At 37.3% G+C, this 22,170-nt stretch overlaps 1 long non-coding RNA gene across 5 annotated transcripts in view; it reads right to left on the bottom strand.

Annotated features, from left to right (window-relative positions):
- The window catches only part of LOC140607856 (uncharacterized), a 160,215-nt gene that overhangs the window by 70,875 nt on the left and 67,170 nt on the right, over positions 1-22,170 (bottom strand). The window lies entirely within an intron of this gene.

The raw sequence follows: 22,170 nt of genomic DNA, 5'->3' as shown, positions 1-22,170 counted from the left end.
AAAGCAAAAGTCAGAAACATCCCTTGCCTTTCAAAGTGTAGGATTTACGAATTAATAATATGGAATATGTTGGGTTTCTTCACAAGAATTTATAAAACTATATAATAATGTCACTAGTACTTTCACATAGTTCACTGGTTAAAAATTAAAGTTAATGGGGTGCTTGTGTGTCTGTGTGTCTTATCAGGGCTGGTTTTTCGTACAAATCTTCCAAAATTTATATATTCAGCTTGCTAAAATCTATATTTTAAGTGGAAGAATGGTTCTCAGTGACAACTCACAAGTTCTTCATTCTAAAGAGAACTAGAGTTCTCACACATTCTGATGGTCTGCTTCTTACGAAAGACGCTTGTTCCCTAAAATTGTAGTTATATCCTTCAGATTAACTTCAGGTTATTGTCTATGTTCCACCTCAATATAAAAAATAAACTGACACTGAATGTGTTTACATTATGGTTTGGTTTATATAATAAAGTAATAGAGCAGCCTGATTTATTAAGATATTCCAAACACCGAGAAAAGCCAGAGATGGTCACATAAACCAACACACACATACATCTCATGTGCGCGCACACACGCACACACACACCCACGCACATTTCATTTGAATGAATCTTGAAGACATTGCACGTGCAAACCAAAATTTCATTTAACAATGATCTCAGAGTCTTTAAGCATCTATTAACAATCAAAGTTCCATTCTTCTTATTCCTCATTTCAGCTTGCTTTTTTTGTACACTAAGAATGATATAGTCCCCCAATCTTTTTCATTCTTCCCTGGCATAATTTCCCCCCATTTCAAATATTAGTCAGAGTACAGGAGTAAGTGGCGGGGGCCCTGCTATGGCAAATTCTATAAATACTATAGCTAAATTCTGTTCTGAGATAAGCAACCAGAGTTACAGCTGCCATCAGCAAAAGAAATGGAGGCTGCACGAGAGAAAACATTCCCCATATTTTTATAGTGAACAAGACACTACAAAGAAATTGAAATTATAGCTTTCTGTGAAGAAGGGTTAGCACTGACTTTTAAGTATGTTCACTGCTCTCCCACTGATTTGGGTTATGACCTTAGACAAGTCATTGAACTGCTTTGTGACTCAACTTTTCAGATGCTAAATTGGCAGACACCCCACTTGACATCTTCCTATCATCAGAACAATGAATATTACAGAGATAATATGGGTAAAGACACGCATGGGTTCCAGAGTCAGGAGAAGGATGTCCCATCCAATGTGAGCATACGCTTCTTATAATGGAACAGAGAGATGCCAGTCTATCCATCATGACTTGAGAAATCAGGAGCATTTAACTTCCCAGTCTGAAAGCAACATTGGGGGCACCTGGGTTGCTCAGTGGTTGAGCATCTGCCTTCCACTTGGCTCGTGATCCCGGGGTACTGATCCCAGCAGGGAGCCTGCTTCTCTGTCTGTCTATGTCTCTGCCTCTCTCTGTGTCTCTCTTGAATAAATAAATAAAATCTTAAAAAAAAGTTTTTTTAAGAAGAAACATTGGCATGTTTATTAATGTAAGTCTTGTGTACTATTTATTGTTATTACCTATTACGGTTCAGTGTTATACTAACATTTACTCCAATGGTCTCAGAGATGATACCAGTTCACGAGCAAACAGGTCAGGACTCAATCGGTGAAATTCTATTAAAATTACTAAAATACTATGAAAATCTAAATATATATATTATGGATGTCTTAACAAAAAGTAAATCAATTAAAGATTTTCATTAAGGATATTTCTTTTCCTTATTTTGCTATGCACGTTCCCTTCAGTAGAACAGGAGGAGAAAATGCATAAGCACACAGCTCATAGTCACATTTGTTGGTGCTGAGCTAAAAGATTAGTTGCCAAATTATCATACTATTTTCTGAGCCTCGATTTTCTGGAGTCTGATCCTAAGAGGCCCTTAAGAAGAGCCTCTCCTCACTTAAGCTATGATTTCTTTTGACATGACTGGAAAAGTAGAGGGGGACTCTGGGCAAACAGGATCTCAGCTGACTTTATCACTGACAGTCCTCAAAAATACAGCTAGGATTTGTGTTTGGGTGACTTTCTGACTCCTTAAGAAGTGTGAAGAACAAACTGTACTGCCAGTTTTTTATTTTATTATTTATTTATTTACTTACTTACTTATTTATTTATTTATTTATTTATTTATTTATTTATTATTTATTCACAAGAGGCAAGGAGAGACAGGCAGAAACATAGAGGGAGAAACAGGCTGTCCTGCAAGTTTTTTTTAACATGGGCCCTCTTACTCAAAGAACAATTTGCAGGTAACAGTCAGCATTTTGTCAGGGACTGACAGCTTACAGATAAATCCCAGACTAAAAAGTTTTAAATGGGACACTGAGTCTCCAGTGTCTAGTAGCTGCTTGGCCCATATGTGAGTGAATAAACATGCTTGTGAGATTCCAAGGTCAAGAACAAAATCCAAGCCAGGTCACCTTTACTGTTACTGTGAGGGCCCCCCCAAAACCTGAGAGAACCTTGATTCTTGGTGTTAGTTCCATGATAACCTTCTTGAAGTTCAAATGGTTTCTAAGATACTGTATGTTCAATATAAGTCCGTTTTCTTTCCTAAGCTCCACTAATCATTGAAAGTCCAATGGTGATGATGAGACAGGGTCTCTGTCCTTAAAGTACTAACTTCTAGTGCAGAAATCAAGTATGTGACAAGGCAAGGCATGGCACCTTGCATAAAGCTAGCATTCAATAAATGTGTATGTGACACGAAAGACAAACAAATGCCAAGGGGAAAAAACTAAGCGCTAAATCAGAGTATGAGCATCTTTGAGAATGCAGAGTGGAAGAGCTTGAGTATTTTTGACTGACATTTTTTTTTAAAAATGATGAAAAGTTAAAACATAGATGGATTTTAATTGGGGAGAATGAGAAGTGGTAGGCCAATGGAACAGTGCAGGCAAATATATGGAAATGATACAAGATAGGAGATTGCAGGACCTTTTAGGAAAGAAGAGATGATCTGCTGGGCTTTGATGTAATAGTCATGGTGGGACATGGAAACCCCTGGAAATTTCTAGTCTGCAGACTCACGGTCCAGACTGGCTCAACTAGCCAGTTACAGGGTTGTGGCACCTTGCTCTATGCTAGCTACATTTCTATTAAAGTCACCTAAGAATGCTTTAGCTGGCTTATAACTCACATTCTCTCTTGCTTTGCACTGAGTTTGCAACCATCTAAAACCTGCATATCTTTTTAAGCAAATATTATGGTGCTTTGTCACACTTAAATTTTTGTAAATTATTTTTTTGACCTAATGCAAAGGTTGACACTGCTGTTACATTTTTGTTGTTATGGTGATTCATTATTTTAACTTGTGAGAATTCTCTTTCAATCCTGACTTTGTCATCCTCTGTGATAACTACTCCCCCATGCTTCAGGTAATGACGAAATTTAAGTTTATAATTGCACTATACATTTTGAAAGAATCAAAGACAGAGCCTGGTGGTGTGACTGGTGACAGTGCCCCTTCAAGCAATACTTTAGGTATTGACCGAATGAGCTCTTCAACCACATGGCTCTTCAGGAATGAGTCTGTATTTCTCCAACTTCTACCACACAAGGTTCATGAGATAACTTTTTGAACAACGCTGGTGAAATGAAAGCTCACGCTCACACTCCCACCCAATGAGTATCTAAAAATATGTTCTGTGCAGGACTATGTTTCTCTTAATAGAAGCAATACTTATACTGAGTATTTCTGTATTTTTTATTGAGTCATTTGTTTATCTTTTCAGCTGACATTGGCCCACGTTGTTTCTTCCCAATAGGCCAGTGGCAAGCTATAGTCAGCTTATACCAGCTTGTCAGAACCAATTGTGCTCATGTCTTTGCAACACTACAGTCAGTGATTCTCACTGGAAGGTTAGACAGCTTGGCAAGAATATTTACCCCACTAATCAGCCCATGCTATGTATTAGGAATTGTTGTTTTTGAGAAAACTTGGTTAAACATTTACCAACATAAAACTGAGAACAGTTCTAATCATCCTCCAAGATTTAGAGATTTTGGCAGCTCAAATAGTGTCATCTGCAAATAAAAACAGGTTTTGGATTTTAAAAAAAGTCCTATTAATACCTGATGCATTTGAGGTGATGTCAGGACATCTTTAAGACATGTGGCTCACAGGTGGAAATAAGGGAGTAAAGTACAGGGAAGAGAGAAAAGCCAGAGATGCAAATTAGAGAACCAGTGATTTGTTATCATCGACACAGTCTCAGACTGGATGAGACTGACAAAGGAGACAATGTGCAGCTAGAAGGAGCACTAGTCCAAGAGTGGCATCCTGTGGGGCACCTACAATTGCAGAGCACACAGAACACAGGGAGACTTGCTTTGGAGAAGATAGAAAAGTCCCAAGATGTAAGAAGCACACATATAAAGTCACTCTGCCTTTAGAGGCATCGGCAGAGGACAGGAGAGCATTCAGGGCTGGGAATTGAGCCTGGAAATCACTCGATGCCTCTAATCCCTGATGGACCCAAATGCACAACATTGTATTCTAAAATGAAAAGGATTCTTCAAATAGAATGTGGATTTAAAGCATTCTTGCAATTTTAGCCTGAAGAACACATTTATATCAACATGGAATCTAGTATTATTATCTTTCATAATTTCAGAATCTACTTTGAGCTAATTATGGGAACCTAGAAACAGTTTTGTACCTCGTTCATTTACCATCACTCATAAACTTGAGGTTTTCTTTTCAACGTAGGACCATTGAAAGAAAAGGACAGATAATTAACGATCCTTCCCAATAATGCTTTCCACTGTCACTGAAGTCACCCTGAGCTGCTGTGTTGTTCAAATGAGTCAGCTTCACCTTGTAGAACTGCTGATGCTCTCGATGGGATTTGTCGAATGAGATTTGTAAACCTCAAGAAAAAAAAATTTACAGTAGTGACAAGTCTAAAATATGTATGATCGATAAGATGGTAACTTGGAACACACACGCAGCTTCCTTTTTCCAGATATTTATGCTTTTTCACTCACAGCTGTAAATCTTAGGCTAATGAACTAGGATAAAGATGTGCTCCAACTAATTTCTGCACTTTTCATTTTTCTCCGATCCAACACCCCAGGTTCTGGACCGTTGATGTCAGAGGAAGTTCCAAGAAGGACAATACAAGCACATTTTTTTCTCTTCCTACTGTTACATATTTTCCAAGTTTCCTACAGTACACATTAGATTTGTAATTTTTAAAATGAATCTCATCTCAAAAAAGGAAAATATTTATTTATTTATTTATTTATTTATTTATTTATTTATTTATGCATAGGCTGGGATTTTCACTCATAACCACATTTATATCCATTTGTTTTGTTTTGTCAAAAATACAGCTGAAAGAAATATTTATATATATAAGTTCTATTAAGAAAGTGAGTTCATGGAAGAATTTGGAAGAGATTTTAAAGTAAGAAATTAGAATTTTCTGAGAAACATTGGCAATTATAAGAGACAGAATAGTTAAGGGTAAACACGAATTAGCATAAATACAAACTTTTTATCAATATAAAAACCTTTGTCAAGAATAGGATAAACCATAGAGCCCCTAAAAACTTGTAAGATCATCTAGAAGAGTGGACTTATGGCCCAAATTCTCAGTTTCTGTTACCTTCTAGGAGTAAAGTAGGAAGAGCTTTAAATTACTGCCGATTTGCATGAAATTGTGTAAGTTTGGTCTGAATTATATTTAATGTATGGAGCAAGATTATTTTTCTCTTCCATGATTGATCTCTTCTTTTGCTTAGTTCAAAATATATTACTCATTTCTGCCAAAAAACCATTCTTCTAGCAACAGATGTTATATCATAACGGGACTTACGCATGTTGGTATAAATAACAAAGGTGTTAGCTGAGACTAAAGGGAGAGATTTCCTGTTTATATATATATCTCTGCAGTGATTACTGAGTGAGAGCAAAAATCTACTATAAATAAATTTTACATAAACAACATGTTTAAGGAACATTGGAAAGTTGGACTGAGAGAGAAAATGTACCTTCAAATTAATGACTGTTTTGTTCACCCCATATAGAGTTTACAGGAATGTTATATACATACAGATTTGAACATATTCATTAATCATCAGCTTTGAATTAAATCCCCATTTGAAGAGAGCACATGTGCTTCTGGGTGTGATTTTTCTGAACACCAAGATGTCTTAACACTACCCCATGTTTTGAAATCTGTTATTGCTTCCAAAACCTTCTCTCGGAAAAAATCCCAAATGGAAATGGTCACCCCCACCCCCACCCGTTCCCCCATCAGCCCTGGGCTGCTACTCAGGATAAGCCTTTGTCACCCTGCGGACACCCGATCACCCTCTGCATACAGTGAGGTATTCCCTGCTCACTCAGCAGTTGCTGGCAGCTCTGCCTTTCCAACAGCTGCTTTCTGATACTTCTAGAGGGTTAGAGGGAAGCTGAATTGTCAACAGCTGTGGGACCTCTGGATCTAGGAGAATGGTTCTCCTATTATTCCAGGATTCTAGCAAAAGCATAGAATGATTTGCCCATTCTACATGGGTCCCTTTTCCAGTCCCCTGTCCCACTGAAAGACCTCTTGCAAGGTAGCAGAGAACAGCACAGTGGTTTAAAGAGAAACAAACCCAACCTGCAAGCTCTCTAAATAGAAGGGTTTAAATCCTATCTCTTCCACACAGATGTGTGACCTTGAGCACGTCACTAAGCTCGCTTATGCTTCAATGTCTCGCCTCACAAATTAGGAATGATAATATCCACCTTATAAGGTTAGTATGAGTCTTAATGCATAAAAACTTGTAGAAGCTTGGGAAAGTGTCCAGCGCAGCAAAAAATAGAAATGAGGCTTTCATCGAATCAACAGTGTTTTCATGTATGTTCCTTAATTTTCTGGACACAAAAGGATAACTTTGTAATATAAATATATATATGAAATCTGAAGCATAAGAGGTTAACCAGATTGTCAACCCAAAGCTCTACAACTACCAACATGGAGAGTTTCCACAGAGCTTGTTAAATAAAACAATGTTAAGAATAACTCGCAGGGTGCTTGGGTGGTTCAGTTGGTTAAGAATCTGCCTTTGGCTCAGGTCATGATCTCAGGGTCCTAAGATCAAACCATGCTTTGGGCTTCCTGCTTACTGGGAAGTCTGCTTGTCCCTCTCCCTCTGCTCCTCATTTCCGCTTGTGTTCTAATAAATAAATAAAATCTTTAAAAAAAATAAAAACTCCCAAGCCACTAGTGAAATATTCACCAGGGCCTTTGTGTACTTTTCTACCTTACTCCAAAGTGTATTTAGGGAGGCTGATAAAAAGCACAGACAAACCAACAAACAACAAAACAAAACAAACGAGAAAATAAAGAGGGGAATATTGGCCACATTTTAGAACTAAATGACCACAGGTCAGTGATTAATATTGTGCGGGACACAGGCAACTCAAAATTGTGACTGAATCTGTGATCCTATCTTCAGAAAAATGCATATATCAAAATATTTCATAAGTACTCGAATGTTTCACAGACACCCTGAAACCCATCCTAGACATCCGGACCACTTTTGGCTATAAACTCCTTTCAAGTCTTATCTAATTAGAAAAGAGAGAATATTAATGAATGTGATTTCTTTTCATTGCAAGAATAATATCACTGCTCTCAAACAGGACCACTCTAAGCAAGCATGGGGACAGCAGGCATTCGTTAACGAGAGAAAAGTTGATCCAGCATGTGGCGTATAGCCATCAACTCGGAGCAAAGAGGAGTGCATGTGGATATATGTGTATAAATATGAGTATCTACTGATCCACACATATGTATCTGGTTCAGAAAAGGGCATAACTGGAGGAGGAAATGGAGAAAGAAATTTTAGAAGAAATGGAGGTAAAGAAACTAAAAATTATATTCTTGGAGAGGAGACAGGGGAGGTGAAGGACATCAAGAACACATAGTAGCAAATGTGAAAGATCTCATTTCTTCTCCTCTTTCCACGATTGTTTGTTTAACCAACAGTAAAGGCAATGGGTGAGACCATGCAGCGGAAAGATGTCAGTGTTGTGGCAGGGAAGAGAGTTGCCTGGGGAAGAAATCTCTGGAATTAGAAGAGTTTGCTCCAAAGCCAGATGCTCAATTGTTGGGCATTTAGAGACAAATTGGGGAAACTAAGGTCTTCATCAACCCGGTGTTTCTATGACCTGGGGTCATTGCCAGATCATCCAAGACCAACCTTACTAAAATCCTGTGTCTAGGGACTACAGCCTTTTGAACTTCAGAGTCACTCAGGCACACTTTCTTTTAAAACCTAGCCTTTTGGGATACAAAGCCTAAATAACCCCTACTTCAATGTAATAATTAACCTAGAGACATTGGCAAAATCAGTTTATCAACTTGATATATATTGAGATACTTGAGAATATTTCACTAATTTATGCATGTCTTTTAAATGATTAACTTTATCAAACATTTGTAATATTCTTTAAGAATATGGTGACTAGCTCCCTAGCTCTCTCAATTATCTTATCTATCCTATCATTTGCAACCTCACATCCATGTGCACAAACATGCCACAGGGTTGCATTTATTCCTAACATGCATACTGCTGCCTAAGAACTATTTTGCATGTACATATGAACATTGTCACAGCTATATTTGTCACCTCTTTGGACTAATACACAATTTACCAAAGTCAATGCCAACTTCTTGTTTTACTGCCTTCCTTTGTCCATTCAATGGGCCCTGGAATTCCATCTCTTTAACATTTTTACACATGTCCCCTCCTCTCCTTCCCCTTGCTGTGTTGATGGTCAAGACTTAGATTTTGAGTGAAACAATGGCATCTGTTCTGCTCCATCTACTTCTTCTGCTTACAATCCGTCCTTCATGTTGTCAGTGGAGAATCCTTTATAAGAGCATGAAAACCAGGTCCTCCTGTGAAGTGTGTGATTTCCAGCCACCTACAATTAGATCACACCTCTTACAAAGCCCTGGGGAGCCTGGAACAACCCACACAGTACCACCACGATTGCCTCACTAGTAAGGCCCCCAGACAGGCTGTGTGACGCCAGAAGATCACAGATATTGTACCTCTCAGATCTCTGTAACCAACACAGTCCCTTGTGAATAAGAAATGTTCAATGCCTTCTTGTAAGAATAAAGATTAGCTAGATGGCTGGATGAGGGGAGGTTATGGTGATAGTGAGGTAATAAATATATACCATCACCCATATTTAAATCTTATTGATTACCGGGAATATCCTATGTAAGAAATACTATTAGCAGAAACATTCGATTACATAGAAAACAGTTTTGTCTGAGAAAATGGAATATGGGAATTAACTGGTCTATCTCATTGCTTTTTAAGAAATCAGTCTATTAAGCTTCTTTCTATATATATTATAAAATTCTTTCATGTTTTTGTATTGTACAACTACATGCCTGCCTTTACGCCAGGATATACCTGATTTTACTGGTGTAAGTACTTAAGGCCCTCTAGAGAGTGTGTGTGTGTATACACACAAATGCACTCTCTATGTGTATCTATAGATTTATCCATAGCTCTAGACTAGAGATCTATATCTATAGATTACCTATATAGTATCCATCACTGATAAATCTAAACATATAAAGAATACAGGCACAATCTATAGAGATCCATAGATCGATATAGAGCGTGAGCACACACACTTCGTGTGAAGTACTCTTATCATTGGTGTAATCCAGGCATAAAGGCAAGCCTGTAATTTTCCTGATGGAACCGCATTACGTTGTTTTATATACTCATCTTCTTTATGCGTATTGAAAGACAAGTAGTAAAATCAAAGTTGTGTTATCAATACAGAAATGGCTCAGATAGCTCTGTGCTACTGTGTTTCTCTGTGAAACAATTTTCAGGTGCTTTATGGTATATTGGTATTCACAGACTGTTCATTTCAGGAAAGTTTAGAGCATCTTAGCTTGTGCCAGGAAGGCGGAAATTATGAAAAAATATGAAAATAGTGAAATATAATTCCGCTGGCTTAGTTTCACTCACCTGGCGAAGCCATATAAAGCTATCCCCACCCTTAAAGTAGGAGAACAGACCAGCTATTGTAGACTGAATGTCTGCCCCACACCACATTCACATGTTGAAATCCTGACCCCAAGGTGATAATATATATGGAGCTGGGGCCTTTGGGAGATGACTGGGTCATGAGGGTGGAACCCTTATAAATGGTATTAGTGCCTTTATTAAAGAGACTCTTCTTACCCCCTCCCCACTTCCACTATGCATGGATACAGTGAAAAGACAGCTATTTAAGAACCAAGAAGTGGGTCTTCACCAGACATTGAATCAATAGGGTTCCTTTATCTTGGACTTCCAGACTCCAGAAATAAATGTCTATTGTTTACAACCCACCCAGTCTATGGTATTCTGCTGTAGCAGTCCCAACAAACTAAGCCCTGTCTACTGAAGACACAGTGAGAAAGGCATCCTCTGGTGAGCAGTTCTGGCGAGACAGGCGGGCATCTCACTGGGGATGGCTCAAGCAGTGGGATCCTCACCTGCTGCTTCCATCCTGCTTTTTCTGCCATTTACTCCTTTGAAATTTACTTTCAAAGGTAGAAAGGGAAATTTCTGCTATTTACTTTGAAATTAAAGGTTATTTGGGGGGAAAAATCCAGAAATTTAAAATATTGGTGGCAAAAACTGTCCTGCACATTCAATTCTCCATGTAAGAATAGTTAATGCTAGTTAAAATGCCTGAACACACATCTAAAATAGGTAAAGGTCCACATAAGAAAGGTATTTCCATAGGATTAAAGTTCTGGAAGTTGTCAAGGTGGATCATAGTTTCGTCATAGTCATGATGTTTAAACAATACATATGATGAGGCCACTCACTACTCATACAGGCTCCTGACCAATCAGCATGAACGTGAGCTCTAAATGCCAAATAGAACTACATGATGCAAACCAGTGCACCATTAGTTGTTTATGTCCCATTGCTGGAGTAGCGGTTCTCAGCTAGCTCATCTGGTGAGTTCGGAAGATAACACGTCCATGTGGACTCATCCATTGTAACAATATCCCACTCTAGCTGTGGCAGGAGGGGATGTTGAGAGTTGAGGAGGCTATGCTTATAGAGGAGTGAGGGGTGTATAAGAACTCTGCACTTTATGCTTACTTTTGCTATGAACCTAAAACTGCTCTTTCTTTTTTTCTTTTTGAACCTAAAATTGCTCTTAAAAAATAATTAGAAAAAAGTGGCTGATGACTGACTGCCATCCACATTCTGATTTAATATTGGTTGTGACATGGGTGTGGGATTTGAGAGTGCACACCTGATTCTATAATGCAGCAAGATATGGGAACCCTATGCTGGATGATTAGTGTTTATGTCACCTAATGTTTCAACTTCAAAGGGATACCAGTAATTGTAATGCTTCACTGATTTCATGATTTAAAGAACACAATGAGTATTGATATAAATGTGAAATTGTAGTGATTGTCAAATACCTAGGTCAAGAGTGTACTGCCTTAAAACTGTAAGCTTAGTTCAGATTCTTAAGAATCCATTGATTTCATCACTAAGGAAGGCCTCCAACCTTAGTTAGCTCTAGCTAACTTTCCAGCAAAGTTCATAAAAATGGAATCTTTGTTTATAAGCTTCCTATCATCCAATGTGTTCAGTTAACAGTCTTATGCAGAAAGTTTCCTCATTGGTTGACAGTTGAACTTTTGGGCTTCCTAAAAATGCTCAAAATGTAAGATACAACATTTCTTTTCCTTAATGCTACCTATAGTTTAAAATTCAAAACTAGCAAGCCCAAAAATAAAAACAAATCATTGATTTTTTAAAAAATGAGAAATTTCAAATGTGCTACATTTAAACACTGAAATATATAGATAAGTAGAGTTGGAAAGATTAATTCATTGAGTTGAATGAAATATAGGTACAAATGGAGGAATTCTCATCTTTTAAGAAAAATGAAATAATTACTTCCATAGTTGGTATGTTTATAGAACCATAATTTGGTATTGTACCCTATTGATCGATCACCTAAAAATAATGGAAGGATCATCAAGACTAAAATATTGTAGAATGGAGAATTGCTTCTCAAAAAGCTATGCAAACCGCACAGTGCCCAGTGTGATCAGACACAGAAAGTGACCAATAAATACTTGAAGATTTAAGGATTATTACTTTATTCAGATAGAATCATATTAAATATTAGTAGAAAAATGAATATATATATAATAGTATTTTTTTCTGCTCCTGACTATACAGGGTAGGAAATTGCTATTTATTTTTTATTTTATTGTTTTTTTAAGAATAACGTATCAACACGAATTTATTCATTGTGACAATTTCCACATAGCGGAAAGGTTTTTGGGAACTTTCTGTATCATCTTTTTAAAATTTTTAATTTAAATTCAAGTAATTAATATGTAATGTTTTATTGGTTTCAGAGGTAGAGTCAGTAATTTATGAGTCTCACAGAATACCGCGTGCTCATCGCATCATGTGGCCTCCTTAATGCCCGTCACTCAATTACCCATCCCTTACCCCCTTCCTTCCAGTGACCCTCAGTTTGTTTCCTACGAAAAGAAATTTCAATTTAAAACAGCAGTGTTTGAGGGCACCTAGCTGGCTCTGTCGGTAGAGCTAGAGACTCTTGATCCTGAGATTGTAAGTTTGAGCCCCACATTGGGTATAGAGGTTACCTAAAAATAAAAGTTCAAAAATAAAATAATTACCTAGAGCAAATTTGTTCCTGTAGTCATTTTTAAAGGTTTCATTCATTTTTAGCTTTTATTCTTAAAGCGTGCTATAGACAGACACCAGAGGTAAGAAACGAGTAACAGGTGGTCTGAACATAATACAAAACTGAAAGGTACCCACAGTCAAAAGTATAAGTAGGAACAGTTGTAACAGGGACAGTTTTATAGGCCTCAGGGATTGGGATTACTAATCCACAACTCTGGCCAATTCAGTGTGTGATAAAGCATGATAAATTAACTAATATTCTTCCTATAGTAATATTCCCACTTGGTGCATATTTATGAAGCTACTGAATGTGAGGTGCAGAAATGGTCAAGGGTCCTGGCACGTTACATTGGACCCGTGATATAGCTCAGCCATGATTTCCAAACATGGTGCATCGTGGTCTCCAGTCTACAAGCTATCCTCTGCCCCGGCAGCCCTCATCTCACTTTACATGGTTATTTATGCTCCTTCTGCTTCCTCTACCTTCACTTTTGTGCTTAGTCCCTTTCCAACACACCTACACACACCATTTGTAACTTAGAGGTAAATATTGAGAACTATGGCATTTAGAAGTCTACTTTCACATCCTTCCACATACAAGGAAAAGGTCAATGGGACAGACTATGATCTGCACGTCCACGGACCTTAGCAATAATGAAAGGATGCATAAAATACAGAGCAGTTGGGATGCCTGGGTGGCTCAGTGGTTGAGACTCTGTCTTTGGCTCAGGATGTGATCCTGGAAGCCTGGGATGAGTCCCACATCAGGCTCCCTGCAGGAGCCTGCTTCTCCCTCTGCCTGTGTCTCTGCCTCTCTCTGTGTGTCTCTCATGAATAAATAAATAAAATCTTTTAAAAAATGCAGAGCAGTTATGTGATTGCAGAGGATGAAATAAAGATTTACTTTAGCAAAAGGGATACTTCTTGTGATTCTGATTCTTGGTTTTTATGGAATCATACTGCCAAGAAAAGAAGCCCTACTCTGGTGCAATAGAGGTTATTCTATTACTCCAAACTGCCCTCAACTTTCATTCATTTTCTAGGAGCAATACCATCACATTTTATTCATTCTATTCTTGTAAATGTGATAAAGCAAAGTAAAACTTTTTTTTAATTCAGCAACCTAGGCAAACTATGGCCTGTGGACCAGATCTGGCCCTCCACCTGTCACTGCATGGCCTGCAAGTGAGGTTTGCCTTATACAGATGAACGTTTGCTACTAACTTGATAAGGGAATATGAACACCAATTAAGAAATAGGATAAAAATATAATTTTTCTCATAAACAGACCTGTATTATAAGATGCTATGCTCAATCTTTGTTGTATTTTGAGTTTAATAAGAAGTTTGTACAATTATGTTTCCTGCCATGTTATTTAAGGACTTACATTATATCCTTAAGTTTACCCTTAGCCAACAAAGCCTAAACTGCTTCCTACCTGGCCCATTACAAAGAGTTTGTGGACCTATGATTTAGATAATCGTTTTTGGGGGGGGGGGGTTGTTTTTTTAAGAGGCAAAACCAGTATTCCAACAGACTAGGCCTCACAAAGTAGATGGAGAAAACCACTGCTCCTGGCAGCTGCCCCCCTGAAAACCTACCACATCAGTCTCCTCTTCCTCACCTTTAAAACAGAATCTCAGGTGGTCTCACCCTGTATTCTATCACTCTCAGATAATAAATCTATTTGTTTTGGTCCCAGCAACTCTCTCATTCCCTTTTTTTTTTTTTAATTTTTATTTATTTATGATAGTCACACAGAGAGAGAGAGAGAGAGAGAGAGAGAGAGGCAGAGACACAGGCAGAGGGAGAAGCAGGCTCCATGCACCGGGAGCCTGACGTGGGATTCAATCCCGGGTCTCCAGGATCGCGCCCTGGGCCAAAGGCAGGCGCCAAACCGCTGCGCCACCCAGGGATCCCTCTCATTCCCTTAATTAAAATCTCTCCTCGCTTACAGTCATCAAGATTTCAAACCCCACTTAGGTCAATGCTCATTTTTGCCCTGCCCTAGCCAAGCCTGATCAGGGATTGGTCACCCTTCCTCAGCCCACCCCAAGTGCTGGCTGGTTCCCAACCCTCCACAGTAGGCCTTAGTTGGGACAAAAAGGGAGAGAAAGTCTCTACTTAATGAGCTTTGGTGAAAGGTAGTACAACTTCCACATTTAAGATGTGAATTTTCTTAAAGGCATGGTGCTAGATAGAATCTGATGATCTTGACTTTTAATCTAGAGATATTTCTCTAATCCTTTCTTCCTTCATTTGGCTTTTTAAGTAGAAGGAGGAGTGGTTAATGAAGATTGTTGACACATTAAAAATTTGACAACTGGTACTTTATCTATGATAATTCATCACAGATAGGAATTAGAGCCCAACTCTGCATCCATGCAAGTGAGGGCCTCCATGTCCTGTACCCCACCCCCTGTTGCTGAGGATATTTGAGAGGCATCTTCTAAATTTTAACACTAAATTCAGGTTAAAAATACAAATACATTTTAGTGAAAAACTGGGATATGTAATGTCTGATAAAATCATGGGGGAATGATGAAAAATGCACTTGATCTTATTAGGGTAAGTATTTCCCAATACAGTGATTGGGTAATGAGCAATCAGATCCATTATTCCTACATGTACACACAAAACAATTCTCCCACATGTTTGTCCAGCTCAGTTAAACAAATGCAATTCCAAATGGCTTCAGATTGGTCCTCTGTCCTCCTAGCAGTGACAAATTATGCAATGTTCCTGTGAGCTACAGGCATTCTGTAATCACCTCCGAGCAATTTCTAATGTTATTTTCAGGTCATCACTGAACCAGATTCTTATTTTTGCTCCACCACTTGGAGAATTCTAATCTTTATTGTTACCAAAAAAGAAAGCTTTGCTTATTTCCTAGTAATTTTCCTCAAAGGTATTTCCTAGGTTATGTTATGCAGAGAATTACTATGTATACTATTTAATTTTAAATTTATATTTTGGTTTAAAATTACAACTTGAAAAGGCAGTTGAAATTTTAAAAAGTAATTATTTCCCCAAAGAAGTGAGTCATTTAAAGACAAAAAAATTAACTGTATTAATCGGAGTTCTTAAAAATTTTTGTGTCTGAATATTTCCACTCCACCCTGTATAGCATGGGTAAAGAATAATCTTAAAACTTCTCTTTGTTAATTCTTCTTTTCCATTCATGATGGAGTAATTTTATGTTTTGGGAAGAGTGAGGGAGGGAACCTACAATAGATGGCCTCTCTGACACAGAAGAAATCTGTCATAAAAAGTAGAACCATAAAGAAACTTAACCAATCTATGGAAAGGGCAACTTTTAAAGAGCAACCACTCAGGTCACAAAAAACAAGTGAATGTAACCTTTCCCCACTGTTTTTGCATGAGCATCTGACCATCTAGCTTGAACATCCACCTCTCTATCATTGGGTAGTCAATACCATTAATAGGATTGGAGTTGCTGGATAGAATTATGAGAGAACTCAAATATAAGGCATAAAGTGAACGAAGATTTTGAATGTGGACACGTAAAGAATATATCTGGAGAACAAGTATTACTCAAGTGTTGTCATTTTTAAAGCACTTGTTTTGTTCTCTCCTACTCCTCTGTACCACCTTACAATACAGATCACTATGTAGTGTCTGGATTGGACAACACTAGAAGATGAGGCTATATAGGAAAGAGTAGTATATAATTATAGAAGAGTTTGCACTTGACATGGTCAACTTTCAGATTCTCCCTGGATTCTTGGAAGAGGGGTTATGTTTACAGAATGTATTTTCAGAAGTGATCAAGTAAACTGAGTATTCAAATTCAGAAAGTAGAAATTGAAACACAGAATGAAATAGGTCTTTTTTTCTGAGAAAATGCAGTATCAGATTGCTTCTTTTAAAAGGACATAAAAACCAGGAAAATGAAGTATGGTCGTCCTCCTGATTTTAGCCCTGGGAAAAGAGAGTTGTCCATTGACTCTACAAACAGACCCAGCCTTGGGACATTTTATTTTTGTGCCACAAAATTGTCAAAAGAGTGAGATGTGAAATCTGGTGAGATATTCATTAGACACTGAAGATTTCTTCCTTTTGGTATATATCCTCAGTCTTCTAAAAGGTATTCATTTTCAAATATTGCTAGAGGGAAATGCAAAAATGGTACAATACCTACCAATGGGAGATAAATCTAGAAATATCAGAATTATGGACACACTTACCCTTTGGTTCAACTGTCACACTTTCAAACTCTTTCCTGTAGTTTGAAATTCAGAACATAAAAGCCCAGTAACAAGGAATTAGCTAAATAAGCTATGGTAGAGCCACATAATAAAATTCAGTTTTTTAAAAAAGAAGGTACACTTCTCCTTCCAGCCATGATAAAATACAAATGTGATTTACTCCATCATCTGACACAAAAATGAAAATATATGAAACAGTCGGCAAGGCAATGGACACCAGTTCACAAAGAATAATGATCTCTGAAAGTCAGGAAATGAGTAAGTTTAACAATAGCTTTAGCTTGTTGGCTTGATTAGCACATGCAGGTCAGGAAACTGCCTGAGAGGGAGGAAAGAGCCACAGGAGGCGATTATTAACAACAGTGCCCAGCACAGGCATAGGACCAGGACTAAAGCCTGTTACCACCGTCAGATGGATAGACTTCAAGATTTACAAGCATTGAGGAAAATACACAGAAGGGCATTGTCTCAGTAATGGAGAAAACTTAGCCTTCAACTAAGCATTGTTTTGGACTTAAATCTTAAAAACCATATCCATCACCCAGTAAGAGAAAATTTACAATGTCTGGCATCCAAACAAATTACCATAAAAGAGACAGGAAGCATGACTTATGATAAAAATCAATTTAAAAATGCTCTAGAATTGATATTGGTGGAAGAATTACCACAGAAGGCCATTAAAAGAGATTACTAATATATTCCACATATTTAACAGTGAAGTAGAGGGTAGCCCGGGTGGCTCAGCGGTTTAACGTGGCCTTCAGCCCAGGGTGTGACCTGGAGACCCAGGATCGAGTCCCATGTTGGTCTCCCTGCATGGAGCCTACTTCTCCCTCTGTCTATGTCTCTGACCCTCTCTCTCTCTCTGTTTGTATCTCTCATGAATAAATAAATAAAATATTTTTAAAAATAAAAATAAAAAATAAAAGTGAAGTAGAGCCATGAGAAGCATTTTTTAAAGATCCAGCTCAAACTTCTAGAGAATATAAATGACAATACCCAAGATTGAAAAAATGAAAAATACCCAAAACACTAGATATAATTAATAGCTGATTGAATATTATAGAAGAAAAGTTTTGTGCACTTAAATAAATAGCAATAAAAAGTATCCAAAATGAAAGCAGATAAAAGAGAACACAATAACTACATAGCATCATTGGGCTGTGGAGCAACTTCAGATGGTTTAATATTTGTATTTGCAGTCCCTAAAGGAAAGAAGATTCGGAGAAGTCAAAGACAAAAAAATATGTGAACAAATAATGCCTATAACTTTCCTAAATTTGATGAAAACTATCAACCTACAATCCAAGAAACTCAACAAATCCTAAGCAAAGAAACATGGAGAAAACATCACCAAGACACATCATAGTCACGTCCTAAAAGTCTATATACACAATAGAACTTCAAAATGCATAAAGCCAAAACTCCTAGAAGTGCAATAATAAATTCCCAATTATAGTGATTTTAATACCTCCTCAAAAAAGGATGGAACAAGAATACACAAAGAACAGTATTTACATAACATTTTCCATCAACTCAATCTAATTGACATTTGTAGAACACTGCTCCTCACAACAGAATACACATTCTTTTCAAGTGTCCACAGAACATTTACCAAGATAGACCACTTTCTGAACTATAAAACATATCTAGGGCCCCCTGGGTGGCTCAGTCAGTTGGGCATGGGACTCTTAATTTCAGCTGGGGTCATGAGATCGAGCCCCACATCAGGTTCCTCACTGGGTGTGGAACCTGCTTAAGATTCTCTCACACCCTCTACCCCCTCTCCACACTCGTGCATGCCCAAGAACGTTCTCTCTTTATCTCAAAATATGTCTGAATGAGTTTAAGATTTAAGTTATAGGAGATATTTTCTGAGAACAATGGAATTAAATTTAAAAATTTTGAGAATCTCTAAATATTTGGAAACTAACACTTATTATTAATCCATGATTGAAAGATAATCAAAATCAAAATTAGCAAATATTTCAAACTGAAGGAGAATATAGACATATCAGAGTGAAAATCTAAATTTGTGAGATTCAACAAACTTGCTGTGGGAAAAATTTGGATAAGAATTTAAGAAAAGGAGAAGTCTCAAATCAAGAAGCTAAGTCTTCATCTTAAAACTAGAAGAGCAAAAGAAAAAAAAAACAGTGGGTAAAAAGATCAGAGTGGAAATTAGTAAAATATAAAATAAAACCAATACGATAAATCAATAAAACTATAAGTTATTTCTTTGAGCAAAATCAAGTTGGCAAACTACTAATCAAACTGATCAGGGAAAAAAGGACATAAAACACCAATATCAATATAGAAGAGAAAGGACATCCCTAAAAGTTCCACATATATTAGTCCAATAACAAGGGAATATTATGTACAAATGTATGCCAATGAATTCAACAAACTAGATGGAATGGCCAAATTCCTTGAAAACTACCAAAGCATGCTCATGCACATGCTCACTCATTCTCTGCCTCCTCTCCCCCAGTTTTATTTACAAATAAAACTGAAGGATTCCATCCATACCTATTAAAGAAATTAGATGTGTCATTAAGTGTCTGCTCCCAAAGAAAATTCCAGATCCAAGTACTGAATTCTATCAAAGGTTTAAGGAAATAATTTTACTTTTATAGAGAATGTTTAAGAAAATTGAAGAGGGAATTAGTACTTCCCCAAATAATTCGAGTCTAGATAACCACAGTAACAGAAATATTAATCACAGTAATAAAAACATTACAGGATGATGATAGACCAACATACCTCAAGAGCATAGATACTTAAATTCTAAACAAAATTTAAACAAGTAGGATCCAAAATATTTAAAAGAGACTATCTTGACTGTGTCCGCATTCCAAGATGATCCTTAAGAGTCCTGCCCCCTGGTGTAAGGCCCTGCATGATTTTCTCTCCTGAAGTATGAATAAGATCCATGGATAGGACAGGATGGTAATTTGTTAAATAGGTAAGTGTACACCACTGTGTAACTAGCCATTTAATTCCCATATACTTAAGAAAAATGGACATGTCCATCCATATAAGATATGTCCATTAATGTTCTAGTGTAATAGCAAACAACTAGAAGCAATCCAAATGTCCTTCAGTAGTAGATGAAGAGATAAACAACTTGTGGCATATTATCCATGACAATTTATACCACACAGCAATAAAAATACTCCATGTGAATGAACCTTAAAAACATTATGCTAAGTGAAAGCAACTAGTCTTGAAAGACCACGTGTTGTAGGATTCCATTTGTGTGAAATACCTGAAACAGGCAAATCCATAGAGACTGAAATAAGATTAGTAGCTTCCCAACTATCGAGGCCAGGGAATGGACAGTAACTGATAATGGATAAAGGGTTTCTTTTCGGTAGTGAGATTAAATGAGATTAAAATGAGATTGTGGCGATGATCACTCATATTCATAAGCGTGCTATGAAACCACTAAATTTTATACTTTAAAATTCACACACCATACCAATTCACCATTTAATCTCAAAGCTGTTAATACTGTTTTCATGCTTTTTTTTTTTTTTTTTTTGGAATCTACAAATTGGAAGCCTTGCTTACATTATTCCTTATTTGAATTTGTTGATAGCCTCCCAGTAAGCAAAACAGATATTACAGGGCCTACTGGACAAATGCAGAACATGATGCGTTAATGTTTCCATATCTCCCAGTACATGATTCTGGAATAGCACGACCTGAAAGTCTAAATGGACATCCTTCAATCCATGCAGGATCACAGGTAATTCCATCTACACCCAAATGTATAGGTTATTATGTGCCCACTATTGCTTTGCTGCCACGCTGACTTGAGACAGATTTTTCCACAAATTGGACCCGACCAGCCGATAGACTAGAAATTCTTCCTGTACTGACTCCTGCTGACAGGTGTAAAATAATCAAACATCAACTGAGGCTGGGAGCACATGGGAGGTCACCCAAAGGTTCACTGAAGTATATTTGAATTGATTAATTAATGAGGCAAGCTTAATATTGTCTGCCCTATCAATTAAATGTTCATTCCTTCTTTCTTAGACTGTGTTATGGAACTGAAAATCTGAAACCTTAAAACCAGATGGGTGGTCTGGAGACAGGACCAGCTGTGCAGAGAAAATGACAGGACAAAAAGAAACAAAGTCCAAAATAAGATAAGCTTGGGATGGCAAAAGTTACAAAATTAGGTCAATAAAATGTCAGCATTATAGTACAAAAAAAGTACAAATTAGGAGCTTAGAAATAACTTAACTTGATTAAATTAGAAGACTACAGGAGAAGACCACACACAGCAAGTAAAAAATAAACCCAGATCTAATTATTGTTCTTTCAAATTATTTGGAGAATCATTATAATTGGAAACAAAAATTCCATGCTGACAGAGGTGACAGGATTCTTCAGGAACTGCCGGCCGAACACAAAACCACAGAGTTAAACAGAGCTTCTATTTGTCATCACACTCCAAGACCGGTAGGGAGGTAAAAACTCAAAACTTGGGAGAATTTAAAAACAAAGTAAAGAAAAGGAGTAAATGGAGCTGGTCACTCTACCTGAAGTGGGGGAGCGGGGGGGAAGCACATTATTTGCACCAAAGCTATGCTCATGTTAGCCATCCATAACCCTAGGACTTGTCCACATCTTTTATTCTTGATTTAGGCACCTGGTATAAAACTGTGACATTTTCTGGTTTAAAGGAGAGACGGAAACATTCTGAATGTTTTTAAATACATGGATTATGCCTACTTCCGAATCAGCCTCTTTGCTTTCTTTACACAAATATCAGAATCAAGAAATATATTTATATATAGGGAAGAAGAAAGGAGAAGTTTAGAATTTCCTTCTTGGATATAAACAAAAAGAAAATCCTTCTCCCTGGCTTATGGAGCCGAGGGGAACAATACACAGATTGTCATATTTGGAAAAAAGTAATGTTCCTGAACTTGAGAAAACCTATAAGAGTACGCTCCCATGAATTTGTTGTTATCTAAATGTGAACTTTGACCTAAGACTTGCTCTAACCCTGGGCACCTACAACCAGTTTCAAGGAAAAAAATATTTAGAACTATGAGGCATGTTACAATTAAGGCACCACAGAGTCCAAAGCTAATATATTTTTTTAAATGTTCCAATTATTTCCCAAATATTCCTCCTACTCTAAATGGTGTCACTTATTCGG

This window comes from Canis lupus, chromosome 17, assembly GCF_048164855.1.
Source record: "Canis lupus baileyi chromosome 17, mCanLup2.hap1, whole genome shotgun sequence".
Classification (NCBI taxonomy): domain Eukaryota; kingdom Metazoa; phylum Chordata; class Mammalia; order Carnivora; family Canidae; genus Canis; species Canis lupus.
This window is presented reverse-complemented; position numbering and strand designations above follow the sequence as displayed.